The sequence below is a fragment of the Triticum aestivum genome, chromosome 4B (genome assembly GCF_018294505.1).
Source record: "Triticum aestivum cultivar Chinese Spring chromosome 4B, IWGSC CS RefSeq v2.1, whole genome shotgun sequence".
Classification (NCBI taxonomy): Eukaryota; Viridiplantae; Streptophyta; class Magnoliopsida; order Poales; family Poaceae; genus Triticum; species Triticum aestivum.
Window position 1 is genome coordinate 5,301,625 of NC_057804.1, and position 22,724 is coordinate 5,324,348.

The following is a 22,724-nucleotide window of genomic DNA, read 5'->3' on the forward strand; positions in this document are numbered from 1 at the left end:
TAAAACTTGAACCATTGTTGGATATTAATTATTGTTCTTATGCCTATAAAATCGGTAGGTCCATATACCAAATTTTAATATTGAGAAATTAAGTTAACTGACATATGATTAGAGGACTCCCGCACTCTATTGTAACATCTTTTCTCTGCATATACTGGAACACAAAAAATTATGTTTTCTTCAAATAGTTACATTATATATGGAATTTTGTCCAAGTAATTACGTAACAAATTCGGTGTGAGTTCTCCGCGGAAATCTGGTGTACCAAAAACTAGGATGGAGTCTAGAATTTAGAGTAGAGTTGGGTTGCACTCATATGCCAAATTTTTATATTGAGAAATTAAGTTAACTGACATATGATTAGAGGACTCCCGCACTCTATTGTAACATCTTTTCTCTGCATATACTGGAACACAAAAAATTATGTTTTCTTCAAATAGTTACATTATATATGGACTTTTGTCCAAGTAATTACGTAACAAATTCGGTGTGAGTTCTCCGCGGAAATCTGGTGTACCAAAAACTAGGATGGAGTCTAGAATTTAGAGTAGAGTTGGGTTGCACTCATATGCCAAATTTTTATATTGAGAAATTAAGTTAACTGACATATGATTAGAGGACTCCCGCACTCTATTGTAACATCTTTTCTCTGCATATACTAGAACACAAAAAATTATGTTTTCTTCAAATAGTTACATTATATATGGACTTTTGTCCAAGTAATTACGTAACAAATTCGGTGTGAGTTCTCCGCGGAAATCTGGTGTACCAAAAACTAGGATGGAGTCTAGAATTTAGAGTAGAGTTGGGTTGGCTGCTTCGATGATAGCCATGAAATCCCTGTCGGCTTGGTCGGCACTGATGCGGTGACGCCCGTAGGCGCCACTGTTCCTTCCTGAAGGGCGTCGGGCATGCCTCTTCCGCACACCCCTCCGTGTACTAGGGGAAACCCTAGGACCAGTCCGGGCAGCAGCGTCGCCATCGTCACGTTCCTTCCTGAAGGTGTTGCTTGGTATGCGGCGGTCCGAAGTACTAGGAGCATGGTGGAAATTCTGCGGCGGGCGCAACATTTGTGGGTCACCATCATTTTCGTCGATTCGACTCTGTTGTCATTAGTTTCTTTTCCTTCCTTTGTTATTTCTTTTGGGCTTGCTTGTGTTGTCTGCCCCAGCATCGAACTATCAGTTGTATCGTGTGGTTGCTATCTCCACAAAGTTCAGCGTATAAACCTCTCAACCAGATAGCTTCTTTGCGTGCCTCAGAAATAGCCATATATTCGGCATCACTAGTGGAACAAGCCACACTAGACTGCAAAGTTGCGCCTCGTGTTTCGTTGAACGAGCTGAGCCGAGCTCAGACATATGTCATGTGTGCGTTTTGTTTGGCCTCTTACATACTCAGTTGTGGGCTTAATTACTCCCACTTCTTCCACCCTGAAAGACTATATACCGCTCCTCTTGCTGCTGCTCCTGAGGCCTCTGGAGCTGCGCCCTTTTGTGTACCAGGTGAAGGGTAGGTTTTCAGGGAGTGTGCCCTTTTGTGATCCTGCACTGGGTGAAGGCTGATAAGGTTTTCAAGGAGCGCCTTGGCCCGACTGCTCGCTTACATCTATCTACATCAACGACTTCGACTACTTCCTCGATCACGCCATGCGTGATGCAAATGCTACTGTGGCCCTGACTTTCCCTACTGAAGGTATGTGTTTGCAGTACTTTATGTTCATAGCTATGCATGTTCTATGCCTAGTACACCCTCACATGTTTACATTACAGCATGCCTTTAATCTTGCTAGCACAGATGTCATGTTTTCATATTAATTAAATTAACCATCATCTTGTTAAATATCCAACATTGATCGTTTTGAGTTGACTTTAACTGCTGTTCTGGTGATGTACTAAAAAATAGGTAAGAAGAATTCAAACTTGAACCATTGTTGGATATTAATTATTGTTCTTATGCCTATAAAATCGGTAGGTCCATATACCAAATTTTAATATTGATAAATTAAGTTAACTGACATATGATTAGAGGACTCCCGCACTCTATTGTAACATCTTTTCTCTCCATATACTGGAACACAAAAAATTATGTTTTCTTCAAATAGTTACATTATATATGGACTTTTGTCCAAGTAATTACGTAACAAATTCGGTGTGAGTTCTCCACGGAAATCTGGTGTACCAAAAACTAGGATGGAGTCTAGAATTTAGAGTAGAGTTGGGTTGCACTCATATGCCAAATTTTTATATTGAGAAATTAAGTTAACTGACATATGATTAGAGGACTCCCGCACTCTATTGTAACATCTTTTCTCTGCATATACTAGAACACAAAAAATTATGTTTTCTTCAAATAGTTACATTATATATGGACTTTTGTCCAAGTAATTACGTAACAAATTCGGTGTGAGTTCTCCGCGGAAATCTGGTGTACCAAAAACTAGGATGGAGTCTAGAATTTAGAGTAGAGTTGGGTTGCACTCATATGCCAAATTTTTATATTGAGAAATTAAGTTAACTGACATATGATTAGAGGACTCCCGCACTCTATTGTAACATCTTTTCTCTGCATATACTGGAACACAAAAAATTATGTTTTCTTCAAATAGTTACATTATATATGGACTTTTGTCCAAGTAATTACGTAACAAATTCGGTGTGAGTTCTCCGCGGAAATCTGGTGTACCAAAAACTAGGATGGAGTCTAGAATTTAGAGTAGAGTTGGGTTGCACTCATATGCCAAATTTTTATATTGAGAAATTAAGTTAACTGACATATGATTAGAGGACTCCCGCACTCTATTGTAACATCTTTTCTCTGCATATACTAGAACACAAAAAAATTATGTTTTCTTCAAATAGTTACATTATATATGGACTTTTGTCCAAATAATTACGTAACAAATTCGGTGTGAGTTCTCCGCGGAAATCTGGTGTACCAAAAACTAGGATGGAGTCTAGAATTTATAGTAGAGTTGGGTTGGCTGCTTCGATGATAGCCATGAAATCCCTGTCGGCTTGGCCGGCACCGATGCGGTTACGCCCGCAGGCGCCACTGTTCCTTCCTTAAGGGCGTCGGGCATGCCTCTTCCGCACGCCCCTCCGTGTACCGGGGGAAACCCTAGGACCAGTCCGGGCAGCAGCGTCGGCATCGTCGCGTTCCTTCCTGAAGGTGTTGCTTGGTATGCGGCGGTTCGAAGTGCTAGGAGCATGGTGAAAATTCTCCGGCGGACGCAACGTTTGTGGGTCACCATCATTTTCGTCGATCCGACCCTATTGTCATTAGTTTCTTTTCCTTCCTCTGTTATTTCTTTTGGGCTTGCTTGTGCTGTCTGCTCCAGCATCGAACTATCAGTTGTATCGTGTGGTTGCTATCTCCACAAAGCTCAGCATATAAACCTCTCAACCAAATAGCTTCTTTGCGTGCCTCAGAAATAGCCATATATTCGGCATCACTAGTGGAACAAGCCACACTAGACTGCAAAGTTGCGCCTCGTGTTTCATTGAACGAGCTGAGCCGAGCTCAGACATATGTCATGTGTGTGTTTTGTTTGGCCTGTTACAGACTCAGTTGTGGGCTTAATTACTCCCACTTCTTCCACCCTGAAAGACTATATACCGCTCCTCTTGCTGCTGCTCCTGAGGCCTCTGGAGCTGCGCCCTTTTGTGTACCAGGTGAAGGGTAGGTTTTCAGGGAGTGTGCCCTTTTGTGATCCTGCACTGGGTGAAGGCTGATAAGGTTTTCAAGGAGCGCCTTGGCCCGACTGCTCGCTTACATCTGTCTACATGAACGACTTCGACTACTTCCTCGATCACGCCATGCGTGATGCAAATGCTACTGTGGCCCTGACTTTCCCTACTGAAGGTATGTGTTTGCAGTACTTTATGTTCATAGCTATGCATGTTCTATGCCTAGTACACACCCTCACATGTTTACGTATTAGTTAAATTAATCATCGTCTTGTTAAATATCCAACATTGATCGTTTTGACTTCACTTTAACTGTCGTTCTGGTGTTGTACCAGAAAATAGGTAAGAATACTTCAATTTTTTTTAAAAACCCCACCCATATATTAATTAATTGACACAAATGTTCGTACAATCATTCGTTACAGCTCTAGCCACGCAGGGCGGAACACTATTAATAAGAATACCATCAGACCTATTTATAAAACTAAATTTTGCAATCTCATGCGCCACCATATTCGCCTTCCTGTTAATCTTGGTGATTTTTAAAGTACTCATCATCTTGGAGACACTCAACGCTTCCTTCTTCAAATCAACAAGGTTTGACCTGTCCAGGTTATCATTTGCAAAAACCGAGGCCACAAAAGAACAGTCAGTTTCTAAAATAATTGAACCACTGTTGGACATTAATTATTGTTCTTATGATGACTATAAAATCGGTAGGTCCATATGCCAAAATTTTATATTCAGAAATTAAGTTAACTGACATATGATTAGAGGACTCCCGCACACTATTGTAATATCTTTTCTCTGCATATAGTAGAACACAAAAAAATTATGTTTTCTTCAAGTAGTTACATTATATATGGACTTTCGTCCAAGTAATTATGTGACAAATTCCGTGTGAGTTCTCCACGGAAATCTGGTGTACCAAAAACTAGGATGTTGTCGAGAATTTAGAGTAGAGTTGGGTTGCACATGTTGGTTGCTTTGGAGCTAGCTGCTTCAAAACGGCTAGCAAACAAATAGCTTCGATGATAGCGGCACCTGAACTGAAAGTGAACAAAATAGTTGCTCTCATACACAGACAAGAAACTGCAACTTCCAACACACAAGATAAAAAAAGAATGGGAACAACAGCAACATGAAGAATGGAAACAAATCTCGTTTGATGGAAACATCTCTTCCTGGTGATAAAATAGCTGCTGTGTCTCCCCACATAATACAAATTCCACCCCCCCCCCTTGATTTAAATATTACAGATATAATTTTCCGTACGACAAAGCAGTCGTGTAAGGCAATGTGCAACTGGGATCCCGGACATTAATTTACGTCAGTGAGGCAGTTTCTACTAGTCTATTTGCCGGTCGGTGGCTGCAACAGTGCAACTCCAGGAGGATTGCCTCTACAGCAAGAATAATTGTGAATAAAGGAGCTTGCGGATACTGTACTAGTCCTCGCACAACGGGCCCTCGATCACAATCTTCTGAGAACACTTGCTCCCCTGCAATGCACCATCACACGTGTCACAGGCAGACTAACTTACATCATACATGAACCGAGCGCGGCATAAATGGAAATGCGGTTTATCATGATTGTGCATCTTTTGCCATTAGCATTCTGTTGTTGGAGGACCGCGGCAACCAAAGTTCGGTGCAACCATTGTGACTGATTGAATTGCCGCAAAATGTATGTCAGTTCCAGTAGTAACTAACTTTTTGGTTGGAATCACCAATCTTGCGCACTGTGATATACTCGCCACACTGTAGAGCACCACCAGCAAACACAACCTGGAAGGAATTTCATAGCACTACTAGGACATTGCCCGTGCGTTGCAACAGGGCATAAATATTTTAATGATAAACACCAATCTTATGAACAAATACCGCCTTCTAATTTCTCATGCACATCAAGCAACATCGAAGCATACGCCTTCCTGAAAGCTCTTCAGACAAACCCACATACATGCAACATCAAAGTTAGAACAAATAGTGAATCAATTATGACACAAACAATGTAGTGACATCTAATAGTGATTACTCACATCCATATTGCTTAACTTAAGCATCACCAGGAGGGCACTTAATTAGTTCCTGAAGGCACTTAAATGTAGTTTCATTGGCAGGCACAACAGTGACCACAACATTCTTTCCACCAACTTCAGTAACCACGTTGCATAATGTCATCCATTCTTCCATCTACCAAGTGTGTGGAAACACAAAGCTCAATAATACATTATATGGTATTTGATTATTTTTTTTGACTTTTTACAGTTGTTCCAAAAAATTCAATCGATTTTTATGTTGCAACAGATACAAATATATCACCAATAATTTCCAAGATGAGATGTTTAGGTTACACTGAGAAAGTCATGATGAAAAAATAAATATAAGCTACATTTTATAGTTACTTCTTAAATAAGGTGGCATTTCTCCATTCAATACCAACTTGATAGTTGGGGTCACCTGAAAATAATATTTAACATATCAAAACATCACTTCTTCCCAGGAAAGAGACTGTATCCAAGGTATCACAAAGTGAAAAGTGTCTCCATGGTAGAAAGAGAAAGCATGTTCAGAACCATGGTAGAAATTCGATGTAAGTAGAAACAGCACTTTTTCTTGGAGCGGATGTAAAATTCATATTACAACAATCATCGAATTTCCTAAATGAACCTACACAGACCAGTAAACAATTTTTGCTTCCCTAGGGAATCTTTTTGGATTGTTTCTTGTATGTCCATTCCTCCTAATCTCCGGTTCTGTACAAAGCTCTTCCATCAAACTGCATAAAACAGAAAAATAAAGACGACAATTGCATGATCAACATAAATCGTGTGTTCCAATGGAAAGAAATATAATGCAGCCATATAATTCTGTGCTGATTACGGTACAAGTTGTAATACAGGTCGACCAAAATGCAAGTTCCAAGAACCTGGATTAGCATCCTTTAACCACTATACGTACTAACCCAAATTAATTTACAATGTTCATGCACATAGAGCAAATTATATTGCCCACTATAGGATAGGAAATTAAAGATGAACACTTATTAGAGTGTGACTGACATGCCGACATGATCCTGCAAAGTTTGAAATTAATTGCGTAGATATGGCTGATCCTAAATTGAATTACAACCAAAAGGTGGAATACAAGTAGAGGAAAACAATTATGTGATTGACCAAATGACGAGAAGTGGATCTGGCCACGGCCCGCCCGTCAGCCGTTGGGAGATCAATGACCTACACGGATAGATTAGATCAAAACAGTGGAAGGGGCCCAACATGCAGAGGGATTACTACGTCCCTGGTCATGGAGATTGACAACACAGCAAAAAATAGGAGTGTACCATGGGGTGCAGGTGCAGAAGACATTGGCGGCGCACTTGTGCATCCTGCTCAGCTCCTCTCGGCACTCGTCCTCACCGAGCACCACCAGCAACACACACACCACCGGAACCTTGCGTCTCCTCACAACGCCTCTGGTGTTGCCAAGCTCTAGCAGGAGATCCTCCTCCGCCTCGTTGTGCCTGCAGGGCGGGACATGCGGTGTTATGTGAGCAAACAGGTAATTCCATGGCGATTCCTAGAAGGGCTATGAAATCAATTAAGAGAGGGTTCATGTGGAGAGATTAATTGGTGAATCTGTAGGTACAGAGGGCTCCGGCGGCCGCCGTGTATTCTCCTTGGCCCTGCGACGTGCTGTTGTTGTCTTCCTCCTGATCGATCGCCATCCTGCTGCGCCGTCGCGGCCGAAGATGTCGATTTTCCTGGAGAATGGAATTTTATTGATTTGGATTTGGTAGGATTGCTTTGAGATAAAAAAAAGATTTTTTCGAGAGATCCTATACCGTTATACATGCAGTAATTAGCGAGCGCTTTCCTTCACTGCAGTGATGCATGCGCGCACGCATTGATCCGATTCCCTTTTAATCCAAGAACCCTATAATTACGCTACTCTCTTTCGCCACGAATTAAAGGAAAGACTGCTTGGTTTCCATGTGGTGGACAAAAGGTAAGACGAACATATATGACGGTTTGTCCGGCCAGATGAGGATAAAACCGATGGAGGGAGAAAAAATTCGCTGGAGGGGAGAGGGTCGTACGAGAGGGTTGGACGAGAGCGGGGAACGTAAGAGGGGAAACGGAACACTCCGTTTCTTTTAGGTAGTAGAGAGTAGAGATAGAGAAATCTCAATGGTTTCAGGATATATAACCACAGATTTATTGGTTTGAGGCGTTAAGTATGGATGATGGAAGGACTATAAGGTACACAACAACAACAACAACAACAACAACAACAACAACAACAACAACAACAAAGCCTTTAGTCCCAACACAATACCATAAATTCATCCAAAATAGAGGCCTACCTATAAACCTTTGTTTGCTACGAACTGCTTGAAATCAGCCAATTTCAGATCACCCACAATAACTGACTTGTGGGCTGATGGAGTTGATGAGGGAGGGGGGGTGGGCTAGCAAGTAAGCTTTTCGTCCACCTTTTTCCAACTTCTGCATCGACCCGACTACGGAAAGCAGCAGGTTCAAAGCCGGTGCTCTGTTATACGAAAATCTATTAGCGCCGTAAATGAACGGAAAAGTGAAGAATTCAACAAATAACCAAATGAAACTATATGGGAATACACTATGGTCAGCGGCTGTAGACTGAAACCAAATAGTTTCTGGTGATTACTGGCCCAGTTTTTGGCATGGGTGGCTCAGGGTTGATAAGCAAACCCAACTGGTTAGACATTAATTAAGTGTGTAGGGCTGGTGACTAGCTGGGAAATGGAATGGGCTGCCCAACCGGAAAGCAACAGCATTTTTTTTTTCATTTTTCTTAACAGCAAAAAAGAAAGTTTTACCGTTTCCGCTTTGTCCGTTTTAATATGGAGGTTCTGAATACTTTAGGAGCTAGTGAACTCAACCCATTAGATTCCTAGCTTTATTTATCTGAAATTTATATCATGGCGTGATCTCCACATCAAGATAACTTTACCATAAAAATGATAAAATGAATCAACACTACGGCTTAAGGGAATCAAATATAGCTCATACCTTCTTAAAGATTACATTACTCATTAACCTCTCTGAAACTTGTACCTGAAATTTCATAATAGCGTGGAAATTGGAAAATTAGCAATTCTGTGTATATAAAATCATGATTGGTTGCAGAGTGACGGGCACACAACTAATTAAAAGTGGAGCAGAACACATACTGACCACCAGGACTTCGTCTAATCATCTGTAGCCTCGCCGAATTATGTCCCTATCCAGTGGTTTTCGCGTGCCCCAGGACGGCCTACTGTAAAGTGACTTAACCACAGCCTATTGTAGAACTTCCCTGCAAAGGGGCTAGGCTTAGAAGAACAAACAAAACCGGCTTCATCCCATACCGTGGTAGAGGCTATTCAAACAGATTCAATACCTTTGCGAAGGGTGTACATCTTTACCTGATGAGTTGAGTTACACATGTTTTGCCACTTACGAATAGACACACTGCATGTTGTGTGCCGACCAGTCATGTATACAGGAGGGAGAATGCCACTCAAATCAATGATGCGAGAACTGTTGGAATGAAGAGAATTACAGCTCCGAGGCAAAGCTGCATGATAGATCAAAACAAACATTGTTCAAAACTGTAAATAATATGGTAGCAAGGCAAACCAAACCCAACAGAATGATTTGGGCATGCTATAACTTAGGGAACAACGGGTGCATGGGATGATAATGCATATGCTGACCAGATTTATATACAGGATGGAAGATGCAAATTGGTACCTGGATGCTTCCATTGGCAACTTGGAAACAAGCTTGTATTCTAAGAGGCTAGAAGAACGTCCAAGTCGTCGAACTGCCATGTAGGGTAGATTAAACCAAGAGGGTTATCGAAGTGAAACTGCAGTAATTTCGATGAGCTGAATAAAACAAAGAATGCTTCAAAGGTTATTCTAGTGAACTGCAGTTTTGCGTCAATGAACTGAACATACAGCAGGAGTAGATGTACATTTACATGTACATACCTGATTTATGTACAGAAAGATAACATGCAAGCCTTGTGAGCAAGATGTGCATGGATGGATATAATCCTACAAGGCTAAAGAATGTACAACTCCAAGACAGAGAGCCCTGCAGAGTAGATTGAAACAAACATTGTTCAGAACTTCAAATAATCTGGTAACAAGGCAAAGCAAACCCAAAAAACAAATGATTTGGAGATGCTACAGTTTACGGAAGTACAGGTGTGTATGGGATGATAATGCCTGTACTGACCAGTTGTATGTGCTTGCATTTGGCAACTTGGAAATATACTTGCTTGGATTCTAAGAGGCTAGAAGAATGTACAAGTGGAAGAAGTACCCTGCAGAGTAGATAAAAAAACAAGTGGGTTATTCAGGTGGAATGGCAGCAATTTTAATGAACTGAACAAAACAGAGAATAGCCACTCGGATGCTTCAGAGGTTAGGAAAAGGCAGGGGAAATTACTGAGTAGGAAGCTGGAATGAGTGGTTCTTACCTTTGGTCAGATTAAATCATGATCTTGGGGATGGTTCCTCTTAACTTGCGGCACTGCCTCTTTAGCTCCTCATTGTCACACCTATGGACATCCAATACTTGCAGTGATCTTGGGAGGCCGCCCTTGGGCAGCGAATTGATTGCAGTACTCCCTCTAATCTTTATTTCCTGCAGAGATCTTGGGAGGCCATCCTCCGGCAGCGACTTTAAGGCGGGGCAGTGCCAGATTACCAATTTTTGCAGAGAGCTTGGGAGGCCGTTTTTGGGCAGAGACACCAGGGCAGGGCAGTAGCTGATATCTAATACTTGCAGCGAACTTGGGAGGCTGCCCTTGGGTAGTGACTTGATGGCAGGACAGTTGACGATCAGCAATTCTTTCAGACAACTCGGGAGGCCGTCCTCTGGCAACGACCGGATGACTTGACAGAACTGTATATTTAATGTCTCGAGGCTAGCAAGTCTATGTAGACCTGCCGGGAGGCATTGCAGCTTCTGGCAAAGCGCAAATGCGAGCGTATGCAGGGAGGTGAGGAGGGCCTCTGCTTGCTCGTGTGTGAAGAGCTCGGCATCTTCATTCCAACCAATAATTAGGGTGCTGAGGGAGGAAGAGAGAAGGCCGCAGCTATGAGCAGAAAGGAACCCTGCAATATCATCTGTAATCAGCTTTAGCTCCTCATGTGCAGAAGAGCAGGGAAGAAGCTCCTTGTCAAGTGGCTCAGAACTGGCGAAAAATTTGGGGGTTTCACGGACTGTTATGTTTGTGAGGTGGCCTTGGGCGAGGAGAGGGCCTATGCCCTCGCCTCTGAACTCCCCACAATTGTCCAAAATTAATTTTTGCAGGGAGGTCGGAAAAGGAATAGAAGAGGATGAATAGGAGTGGAGTAACTTGGGGCAGTTCCTTATTTCCAACGATTGGAGGGAGCAGAGACCTTGCAGCCCACCTCCTTCCTTGTCACCTTCCAGTGAATTGGAAAGCAAGCTCAGCTCTGGGAACTCTTCGATGGTTAACTTCTGCAGCTGGGGAGGCAAAAGCAGCACTCCGTCTACTCCTCCTTTTAACTCTTGCTGCTGCTGCTGCTGCTGTCCGATTTGCCCATGATGCAATTGTTCAGCAGCAGAAGAAGAAGAAGATGCTGATGATTGCCCCGCCACACCCAGCCATTTTATCTCCTGACAACCCACTATTGTCATATTGGTGAGAGCAGTTGCGTCAATTCCTTACCAGTGCAACCACATAGAATGACACTTATCTCTTTAACTGGTAGCAAGCATTGGACATGGCTCACACTTTCAACCGGGGATAATACATTACTTGAACCACTTATCCGGAGGAACTCCAGAGATGTTAGCAATAGGAGGCAATTGAGCAGCAGAGGAGAACAATTTTTCAACACCAACTTTTTCAGATAAGTTAGATTAGAGAGAACCAACTCATTCAAGATCACACAATCCTCATTAACTTCCAATGAACAAGTTGAGTCTGATCCATTCTCTCCTTTGTAAACTAGCTCCTCAAGACCATTGCCCACCCGTTTTATCACAGCAGAGCAAGTGCCAGAAGTCCAAGGGATCGGAGGAAATGACAATAGCTTTGGGCAGTCTTCTATCCTGAGAGACTTCAGTCTAGGAAACCAAGCCATGCCCTTCTCTTGCTGTGGCAGACCACTACTATGGTGTGAATATCGCAGCTCAGTGAGTTCAGAGCAATCTTTAATGGTGAGCTCTTCTAGCTGAGAGAACAAATAGGTACTGTCCCAAACCCATTTTCTCAATGTTGGTATCTTGACCAGTTCTAGCCTTTTCAAATTTTGAAATCTTTGGCATAGGATACAGTCCTGATACTCTCCACCAAGATCATTGACCATCCACATCTCTCCTAAAGGTGGAAGGTTTCCCCAAGACAAATCAGCCAAAGAAAGAGATTCCAGATTCTTGACTGAGAGGTTTGAACCTAGCCATCTTGGACAAGCAGTGCCTCCATGCCCTCTAATGCTTAGGCATTCCCCATCCCCTCCGCGCCGGCGGCCCCTGAGGGTGGGTCGCCGTCTCCTGCGGACGCCCCCCCCCCCTCCGGCCTCGCCTCCCCCAGCCTCCATCATCTCCTCGCCGCCTGACGCCCCCTCGGCCCCGCCTTGCTCTATGGCCTCGGGTGCGACCTCCCCCCCCCCCTCGGGTCGCTCCCACCCCCTCGACAGTGAGCCCCGTCGGCTGTGCTGGGCCGGGATTGGTGCCCCCCCCCTCGTCGCCCTCTGGGGAGGTGGCGGCCCAGATCATCACCTCCCTGGCGGCCCAGCCTCCCCCTCCTCGGTCTGCCGCCTACTCCCGCCGCGGCCGGTCGGCCTCTTCCCCGGTGGTCGCCGGACGCAGGAGTGCTCGGTTGGACGCCGCTCACCCCGAGGGCCGCCCGGCGCTCCCCATCTCCGAGCGGGCTGAGCTTCGCGCTGCCGCCCGCAACCTGGAGCCAGGTACGCCCTTCGCCCCCCCTTCTACTTCTGCTTCATCTTGCTCCTTCTCTGCTCTTGAATCTGTCCCTTTGGGCCATCTCGCCCAAGTGGCCGCCGATTCCGCGATCATCTTCCGTGGGGAGGTGGGTCCCCCCCCTCGCCCAGATTGAGGCCATTCGGGCCCAGGAGTTCTGGATGGGAAACTGGCAGAGGCCCGAGCGGCCCTTGCGGCTCCCCCTCCCCCGGCCCAGGCGCCCCCTAGAGACCCCTCCCCCCCTCCTCGGACGCGGCAGACGGCCCCCCGCCCTTCGGGGGCCGAGCTGGTGATCCGGGGTCGCACCCGCTCCCGCACGGCGGCCCTCCGCGCTCTCAGCGCGTCTCGTGTCTTGGGGTCAAGCAGCCCCCCAATGGCTCCTTGATGCGTGCCCTATTCTGGGACATCCGCGGCTTCGGCCATGATGGCCGACGCCGCCAGTTAGTGGAGTACTTGCGAGATGAACGCATCGACCTAGTGGCCGTGCAGGAGACCATGCGCCGGGACTTTGCGCTCCCTGAGCTCGACCGGCTGAGCTCTCACCTATTTGCGTGGCACTGGCTCCCTTCTAGTGGGAGTGCAGGCCACTCGGGTGGCATCCTCCTAGGCGTGAAGGATGCCACCTTTGAGGTGGGCAGCATGGACCGGGGCGAATTCTTCGTCAGCATGGAGGTCTTTGAGAGATCTCTCAATTTCAAATGGGAGATCATCATCGTCTATGGTCCGGCTGACCATAGTAGGTCGGCCTCCTTCCTGGAGGAACTTCACCGGAAAATCTCGGCCGCCTCCCTCCCCGTAGTTGTCGGGGGGGACTTCAACCTGTTGCGGTGTGCGGAAGACAAGAACAATGGCAATGTTAGTTTTGCCTGGATGGACATGTTTAACGACTTCATTGCCGACCTCGCCCTCAGGGAGCTTGATCGGGTTGGGGCTCGTTTTACTTGGACCAACCGCCAAGCCTCCCCGACCCTCTCCGTCTTGGACAGGGTCCTAGTTTCCCCCGAGTTGGACCTCCGGTGCCCCTTAGCCTCTCTTCGTGCCGTCACCCGGATTGGGTCTGACCACGTTCCCCTGCTTCTCTCCTCTGCGGATGAGCGCCCCCCGATTCCCCCTCGGTTCCGTTTTGAGGCTTTCTGGCTCTCCCAGGCCGGATTCTCCGACGCCGTCAGTGCTCGTTGGATCGAGGCTCGTGGCCATCCCCACCCCCGCCCCCCTTCCGCCATAGATGCGTGGCACTTCTGTGCGAAGCGTGCCCGACAATTTATGAAGGGGTGGGGAGCCAACCTGGGAAGAGACTCCAGGGAACGGAAGAAGGCTCTCCTGTCGGCGATCCAGGCCCTCGACTTCAGGGCTGATGCGATCGGTCTCTCTCCTGACGAGTGGATGTCCCGTTATGACCTCGAGGACCAGCTCTCCATGATTTACTCTGATGAGGAGGCTTATTGGCGCATTCGGGGCGCCCAGCGTTGGGTCTTGAAGGGGGATGCGAATACGGCCTACTTCCAGGCGATCGCAAATGGGCGCCGTAGACGCAACTCCATCTCCTGCCTTTGGGAGGGAGCCACTCTCCTTCAGGATCCCCGCGATATCCGCGCCCATGTTGATGGCTTCTATCGCTCCCTCTTCTCCCCCGCTCCTCGGAGCGGCCTCTCTCTTGCCTTTGACTGCTGGACCGGCGACCGTCTAGTCTCTGACGAAGACAATGCCACCTTGACGGCCCCCTTCTCTGATCAAGAGGTCTGGGAGGCTATCAAGGGTATGAATCCCTCCTCGGCGCCGGGCCCGGACGGCCTCCCGGTTCTCTTCTTCCAAACCTTCTGGAGCGTGGTCAAACCCGAGATCATGGCCATTTTCGAGGAATTCTTCGTGGGCTCGATCGACCTTGGCCGCCTCAACTTTGGGACCATCTCCCTCATTCCCAAGGTCCCTGGGGCGACTGACATCTGCCAGTTCCGCCCGATTACGGTCATAAACGTGATCTTCCGGATCTTGGCCAAAGGGTACGCCAATAGGGTGACCCTGCTGGCCGACCGGATCACTCACCCTAATCAGTCGGCGTTCATTCAGGGCCGGTTCATCCTTGATGGGGTCTTGGTCCTGCACGAGGTTCTTCATGAGGTCCGGGTCAAACACCTGAAGGCGGTCTTTCTGAAGATCGATTTTCACAAAGCTTATGACACGGTTAGCTGGCCCTTCCTTCGGGAAGTCCTTCTGTGCAAGGGATTTGACGACCGGTGGATCACGAGAGTCATGCAAATGGTCTCTTGCGGTCGCACGGCGGTCAATATTAATGGCGAAATTGGTCCCTTCTTCCCTACCCTTTGTGGGGTGCGCCAAGGCGACCCCTTCTCCCCGTTCCTCTTCAACATGGTCGTGGACGCTTTGGCTTCCATTCTCGATAAGGCGAAAGCTGCGGGCCACCTCCGAGGCATCGCCCCCCATCTCTCCGGGGACGCGGGGATCTCCATCCTCCAGTATGCGGACGACACGATCATCATGGTCGAAGGCTCGGAGGTGGACATCGCCAATCTCAAATTCCTCCTCCTTTGCTTTCAGCAGATGTCGGGCCTCAAGATCAATTTTGATAAGAGCGATGTTATGGTGATGGGATACTCTCCCGAGGAGTCAGTGGCCATTGCCAATAGACTCAATTGCCGCTTGGGCTCGTTTCCTTCTACCTATCTGGGGACGCCCATCAGTCACTCGCGCCTCCTGGCCGCCGATCTTCGCCCCTCCGTGACCAAGCTCCAGACTAGATGCGAGCCTTGGCAGGGGAGGTGGCTGTCCAAGGTGGCCAGGACTATTCTTATCAACTCCTCCCTCTCCAGTCTCCTCTTATTTCTTATGAGTTTCTACAGCCTTCACGATTCTCTTCATAAGGAGATCGCCAAAAATCCAGTCCCGCTTCTATTGGGCTGGGGAGCACGGCAAGCAGAAGTATCACATGGTCAGCTGGCCTGACATCTGCAAGCCGAGGGAGCAGGGGGGTTTGGGGATCATGTGCTCCAAACGGATGAATATTGCCCTCCTCTCCCGATGGCTGTGGCGCATCTCACAGGGCCACGGGGGCCTCTGGCTGGACATTATCCAGAATAAATACCTGCGCGGCCAACCCCTTGCCTTCTGCCAGAAGTCGGGTGGCTCTCAGTTCTGGCAGTCCCTTGTCCAGCTCCTCCCTGTGCTCCGCATTGGTACCTCTATCTCGGTAGGATCTGGCCGTTCGACGTTATTCTGGTATGACCGTTGGGCCGGTGACGCCCCCTTTGCGGCTCGCTTCCCCATTCTCTTTGCTATCTCTGTCGACCCCATGATCTCTGTTGATAGGGCCCTATTTGACTTAGGGCGCCTCGCTTTCCGTCGGCCATTTGGGCCTGCGGAATCCGCCGCCTGGCGTGAGCTTCTTGAGTGCGTCGCTCTTCATGAGCCGCTGGTTGATGGCGTCCAAGACCATGTTCGATGGCATTTGGAGCCGTCTGGCCAGTTCTCTACCAAATCGCTCTATGCGGCCATTGCCCCCTCCGCCGCCCCTCCCCCCCTCTCAATGGTTTGGTCCGTCCGCCTCCCTCTGAAGATCTGTATCTTCATGTGGCAGTGGATCCGGGGACGGATCCCCTCCGGTGTGGAGGTCCGCAAGCGTAATGGCCCGGGTTCTGGTCTCTGCCCCCTCTGTGCCGTCCCCGAGGACTCTAACCACATCTTCTTCGCTTGCACCTCTGCCCAGTTCCTCTGGAGCTGTTTTCGCGAGCTTGTCGGCGGAAATTGGACTCACACCAACTTCCCCGACCTTTTTGCTGAACTCCAAGCGTCCCCCCCCGTCCTCCCGCCACATTAGGTGGCTGGAGGTTGGGACCCTAGCCTGGACTCTTTGCACTGTTCGTAATAAGCTTGTGATTGAGCGCACTCCGCTTCGTCGTGCTACTGACGCTCTCTACAAATTCTCGGGTTTCCTGCAGCTTTGGCGGCCGCTTAGCCGTCTCCTGGAGCGCGACGCCATCTCTGCCTTCATCGCCGACCTCCGCTCGATGGCCGTCCGCCTGTCGCTGCCGCCGCCGCCCCCTCCGCCGGAGCCTGACTAGTCCCCTGCGTGGGTCTCTCGCCCGGTTTCCTTTTCTGTTTCTTTGGGCTTGTTGAGCTGTGCCCTCAGCAGTACCTTATGACTTTGTTGTGCTACTTGGGTGTGTGTGTTTGAACCTGTTGGGGTTGTGTGTTTTGTGGCGGTGTGCTTTATCTATAAAGCGGGGCGAAAGCCTTTTTCGGTAATTGAAGATTGATGTGTGGTACAAGACTTTCAAGGATATTTTCTTCAAATTTAGGATCCCTGTTAGATCGCCGAACATCCCATCCTAGTATTAGCTCTTTCATGTGGCTTTTGTTTATCAGTTTTGATTCAGTTGCTTCTTCTTCTGAATGCACCTTTTCAAGATTGTAAATACCAAGTAATCCTCCAATATTTGCCAGTTTCCCTAGTTGACTCAGTTCAAACACGTTATCTTCTTGTGTCACTCTAAATGCCCTTAACTCATTGATGAATTTTAGTCTTCCCACCTCAAATATGTCAGAGTGAAGTTCTTCTCGGGGCACAATGAAATGGCGCAATTTTACAAGGTTGCTCATATATCTTGTTGAACTGAAGCGGCCCTTCCATCCTTGTAGATCAATGACTTCCAAATGATAAAATCTGCACAACACACTAGATATGCACAAGCCTTCGTCATCATCAAGACCAGCTGACTTGATTCTTAAGTAGCAAAGATGAACAAGCTTTAAAAAGTTGGGAAACACATCCTCCACATTATATGATGCTCCAGACAAAAAGACAGTACGAAGGGCCCTAGCTTCCAAAAACAAACCATGAAAAACCCTTGAAAAATTTGCATGGTATTCTCCAAATAACATCAAGGTGTGTAGGTTTTGAACTTCAAATCTTTTTTCCAATGCCTGCAAACCCCTCTTGTAGTTTTCAAAAGTCATTGTGTCCTTGACGTCTGCATCATCTACAATGATAGACAAATGACGTACATATGGGGGAATTTGTATGGACATCACATTAGAGCTGGATATGCTAAGGCACTCATATGATGAGACCTTCACTACCAACTCAAGTAATAGATCATGGATGGTGTAACAAGGACTGCCAAAGCTTGATACATTCTTTTTGAAAAACCCCTGATTAACCAAGTCAGTTAAGTAACACAATCCAACATCTTCAATTCTTTTCTTCTGATCATCAGAGTGTAAAATACCAAGTCCAATCCACAGATGAACCAACTCTTCTGCATGAAATTCATAATCTTCAGGAAACAATGCACAGTAGGAAAGACACTGTTGCAGATGGAAAGGGAGATAATCATAGCTAAGCTTGAGGGCTGGCATAATGTCATTATCGCTAGCTTGTGACTCCCACTCTTTACTTTCCAAAATTCTTGTCCAATGGTCAAATGTGAGCTGGTTTCTGAGCAATCTACCCACAGTTTTTGCAGCAAGAGGGAAACCCTTCAATTTATCCACTATTTTGTGCCCAACATCTTCTAATTCAGGATGATCTTGCCATGGTTGTTGTTGGTCCCCAAATACACATACTTCAAAGAAAGACAAAATATCTTCAGGACCTAGATGTTCCATTTCTATAGAATGGTCAACTGTCCGGACCATGTTTGCTACCCCTGGAATCCGAGTTGTGACTATAACCATATTGCCTTCTGTCCCCACTTTTTTGAATGGAGCTAATAGTCTGTTCCACTCATCATCATGATATTTCCACACATCATCCAAGACAAGTAAGAACCTCTTTGATCTTAACCTTCGTTCAATTTGCTCTTCTTTGCTACTGTTCTTGCTTTCACTACTGTTATCTTTGGGATCTGCTCCAAAATCTCTTGTGCCAACTTATCTACAGAGAAGTTGAGAGAGACACATATCCAAATGGTAACCTGGAAACAGCTCTTCACTTCTTCAAATATGTGTTGTGTAAAGGTTGTTTTCCCAACACCCCCCGGCCCAACAATTGGAAGGACCGTAAGTTGTTTGGAAGAATATTCACCCTGAGTGATGCCGTCTATGATTTCCTTTTTCTGTGTATCCCTTCCATATAGCTGAGGCTCTATAATTTGCGTGGTGGTTTTCGGCCGATCCATAGCAAGACCAACTTGGGTTGGGATACGGCTTAAGCTTAGTAGCTCCAGATTGAGAATGGTGGAGACCATAGCACATACATGCTTGAGCTGATCTACGATGTCTACCATTCTCTTGGACATTTCCACCCTATCAAACTTCAGTTTTGGTGTTTCCTCTGTGGTGCAAACTCTCTGTGCAGGTCCCTTAGGCAGGCAGGTGCCGCACAGGAGTCGCCATCTGCTTGCAGCTGGCATGTTGGACGATTCAGACAACTCACTGGTATGAGGAGAAGAGTAGCAGCATGTGAAGTGTTTACCAACAGCAGCTTGAATGGCACCAGAGGCAACCTTGGGCATGCTGCATCCGCCAACACATGAGCATCCACGTCTGACACCAGTATCTTCTTGGTCATCAGTCGGGCTAGCAGCACGCGAGCAGGAGCACATGGACTTGATCTTCCCGGCAACAGCTCTGGCCGTGTGGCGAGCGTTGAGGGCGAGGCCCTGGAGGCAGCACCGGTCATCCATGCTTTCTGCTGCATGGTAGGTGCCTTCGAGCGCGTCCTGGATGCGGAAGTAGTCCAGCTCGTCGAGCGCGTCGTCGGCGACATAGGCCAGCTGCCGCAGCTTGTGCAGCAGCCCCTTGAGCGCAGGGTTGGTGATGTCCCTGCCCTGGGCGTAGAGCAGCTGCATCTTGAGGGCGTCGATGTTGGGGCCAAGCCCGGCGCTGGCCGCCCACGCCTCCAGCAGGCCATCTGTGACCGGTGCCAGCGCCTTGGTCACCACCCACCATGCTGCGCTGACGGCCACCTCCATAGCCGCGTTGCGCCGCTGGAATCAACAGCTTGGCTTGCTGCAGGTATAGATGGCCTGTAATAATCTTTCTTGTCAAAGGAATGAGCTTGTAGAAAGAATAGCTCACGTACACGACGCCGACGAACAGTTTGTAGAATGAGATCTTTGGGCTCGCCGGAGATGGCTGGTTGCTGGAGCAGGCTCAAGTGTTAAGAGGAAGGGGGAGATGCTCTGTAATTTAGTACAGTAGTCAGTTGGCAGGTTGTCTCAATCCCATTCGCCCTATGTCAAGTCTTTATTGATGTGGCTTGTGTGCATTATTGGAGCCTGATCTCTGGAAGATGCTCTGTAATTTAGTACAGTATCTCAGTTATCATTGGAGCCTGATCTTTTACAGTGAAATAATGATGGGTCATCGATTTGAGGATTTGAATATGTGTTATATGTCATGAGAAGTATATCATTAGATTTCTACACGGATATAGTTTCTACATATATATGTTCATCACATATAATACATATTTAGATGGTTAAATCGTCGACCTAAAACTACGTAAATAACTTATTCACCTCAACGGAGGTAGTATCAAATCACAACAAGTTTGTTGCAGACTAGCTCGAATCGATATATTCGAGCAAGCTACTGCTTGCGTCGGGTGGTTGGGGTATCAGTTGTACTCCGTCTGGGCACCCATGCCAATTTTTTAAGCGGGCCACTGCAGCTGCCCGCTTCAGAGCATCTCCAATAGCTTGTCTATATGGATGTCTATACTCGTTTTCCACGACGTGAGCCGAAAACAGGCGTCCAACAGCTTGTCTATATGGTTGTCCAAATATACACATTCTCTAAATCGACCTCGACAATATCCACGCCTGGACAATGTGAAGGCGTTGTCTAAATTCAGCTGTAGTCATGATTTCTTCCTCTCCCCAGCAACGGCCCACCGGTCATGGTCCCTGTATATAGACATTCTGATGCAAAACTGGATGTGTATATGAGGAAATCTTTTTAGACCATTGTCTATATGAATATATAGACATCCAAATATGCACATGCTATTGAAGATGCTCTCAGGGGCTTAATTATTGGCCGACAATGCGGCAGCCTACACGTGCCAGCAAAGACCACCCAGTCACTATGCACAGTCCCAGCGTTGTACTACATCATAAAATACAAGAGCCACGTGTATCACAGTCAGCTGCTTGGTCTCGGCCTTTCAGGGCAGCACCGTGCGCATAGAAAAACAGTGTACTCATTCAGCAAACTAGTATGTACAGCAAGAGAACCGTCTGGATTATGAAACATTTTGCTCATTCCCTCAAAAAGAAAAAAAAACAGTGTTGAAACATATTACTGCTGAAGGTCAGTTTACCTGCTCTTTCCTGTTTCAACTCTAATTGGTTTATTCTTGAAGAGGGAGTTCCACAGTGGTTAGTTTCCTCCTGCGTCGCTCCCGTGGGCGATGGGGAGGAACCTAGCCGCCGCCGCCCCAAGTCCCCTCCGAGCCCTCCCTCCTCCCTCGCCGCTGCCACAGGACGCGGTCGGACGAAGCCCCGCCGTCGGCGGCGGCGGCGGGTCTTCTCGCCCCTCGAGTGCAGGGTCCTGGCGCGGGCCGGGGCAGCTGGTCCAGGGCGCCGCGTGCTCGCGGGTCGCGGTGGCGCGACGGAGGGCCCTCCGGCGGTGCTGCTTGGAGACCTCTCTGGTGGCGTGGCTGGCTGCGCTGAGGTGGGGCTTGCCCTTGGCGCCGGTGGCTGCGGATCGAGGTCCGCCTGGATCTGGATCGAGTGACTGGCGGCTGTGGGCGGCGCGGGTGGTCTGTGCGCAGGTGGCCTGGGCAGTGAGAATCTGCAGCCCGGTGGCCTGCTCCGGTGCGGTGGTGGCTCGCCGTGGTGCTACTGCTCCGGCGCGGCGCGTGGTGGAGTGGCTCGGGTGGCCTGTACGGCGCTCGGGCGGTGGCGTGTGGGCTTGCTCGCGGGCAGGCCGGGGGGAGATGCGGCGGCAGCTGCACCACGAGGTGGGCCGGTGGACGTCGACTATGGGGATTGTGGGCTGTGCAGTGCTTCGGATTTGCTCTGATTCGGATGTGTGGAGGAGCTCCGGGCGAAAGTCTAGCACTGACTTCGGGTCGGTGCCGGCAACGGCGGCGCCATGGCGTCGTTCCTCTTTTTGAAGGTGTTGCCGTGGAGCTCCATTACACGACTCTCCGGGAGAAATCTCTAGCTTCGGACGGTTGAAGCAGGCGATGACGGCGGCTACGTCGTTTCCTTCTTTGAGCACTAGTAGAAAAGGGGGCAATGGTCCAGGCCGGTCCAGCCCATTAGTCCCGGTTCAATCCAGAACCGGGACCAATGGGGGCATTGGACCCGGTTCTTGAGCCCCGGGGGCCGGCCGGGCCACGTGGGCCATTGGTCCCGGTTCGTCTGGACCATTTGGTCCGGTTGGTGGGACGAACCGGGACCAATGTGCCTTGCTCCTGGCCCACCACCATTGGTCCCGGTTGGGGGAATGAACCGGGACCAAAGGCTCCCCTGTAGTCCCGGTTCATGCCACAAACCGGGACCAATTAATTGCCTATATATACCCCGCAAGCAGAGCACTCTCACTGCTCTGTTTTTCGTGGCCGGCGAGGAGAGAGCTTTGTGTTGCTCTAGCTCACCTCCTATGCACACGAGGTGTTCGATGGAATGCCCGAGCCACACTACTTAAGCTTTCTCCTCTCCAAGCTCCACCTCCAAACTCCATTTTTCTCAATATTTGTCTAGGTTTAGCGGTCCGTCACGTCCCGTCCCCGTCTTCACCACCGTTGATCGCCCGCGCCGATCTCGTCGCCGGCACCACCGTGGTGAGCCTCTTGTTCTTATCTTCTTTCTGAAAGGAAAAAAACTCTTACTTGTATGTTTATATAGATACTTGTATAATTTTCTTACTTTTATTATTGCATCTTATATAGTGCGATGGTTTTGGTATCCGCCCCCGTCGGCCCTCGTCCTGTCTATGATTCAGATGTGGTATATATTATATTTTCATAACTATTGGTTCATTTATTGTTTATGACAATTATGCCGACCAACGTGACATAGATTTTATTTATCTAGGAGGTTGTTGAACCGGAAATTCTAACCAACCCTATTGTC

The 22,724-nt window shown here is 47.9% G+C and overlaps 1 long non-coding RNA gene and 1 pseudogene across 3 annotated transcripts; both read right to left on the reverse strand.

Annotated features, from left to right (window-relative positions):
- Positions 1–8,727: 8,727 nt before the first annotated feature.
- On the reverse strand, positions 8,728–9,809 carry LOC123090509 (uncharacterized). 3 transcript variants are annotated; one of them, XR_006442450.1, is made up of 4 exons: positions 9,711–9,809; positions 9,141–9,292; positions 8,911–9,031; positions 8,728–8,790 (listed from the first exon to the last, which is right to left on the reverse strand). It is a non-coding gene; the product is annotated as an uncharacterized lncRNA (long non-coding RNA). The 3 variants fall into 3 exon arrangements; XR_006442452.1 differs by having other exon boundaries at positions 8,739–8,790; positions 8,907–9,031; XR_006442449.1 differs by having other exon boundaries at positions 8,739–8,790; positions 9,116–9,292.
- Positions 9,810–9,970: 161 nt separating this feature from the next.
- On the reverse strand, positions 9,971–19,634 carry LOC123090508 (putative disease resistance protein RGA3; annotated as a pseudogene).
- Between the last annotated feature and the right edge of the window lie 3,090 nt (positions 19,635–22,724).